Consider the following 285-nt stretch of genomic DNA (forward strand, 5'->3'; position numbering starts at 1 on the left):
AAATCTAGAAAACGTATTATTATCGTGTTTCCTTTTTTTGGAAAGGGCGAGGGGGTTGGATCAATAGATTGTATAAAAAAAATGCTGGCCGCTTATCAGAATTTTGCGTCCTCTATTCCTGCCTTTGGCGTTGTGCAAGGTTCCATTGTTGTAACCATGATGTTATCACGTTCTTTATCGGTATATTACCTTTTCAGCATAGATGTCCATTCCGTGACCACTCGACCTTGGGCTACATTATCGTTCAACAGATTACTCTAGTTCCCCTTTGCACAGCACATGGGC

This window comes from Ixodes scapularis, unplaced genomic scaffold (genome assembly GCF_016920785.2).
Source record: "Ixodes scapularis isolate PalLabHiFi unplaced genomic scaffold, ASM1692078v2 PGA_scaffold5__190_contigs__length_132052651, whole genome shotgun sequence".
Classification (NCBI taxonomy): Eukaryota; Metazoa; Arthropoda; class Arachnida; order Ixodida; family Ixodidae; genus Ixodes; species Ixodes scapularis.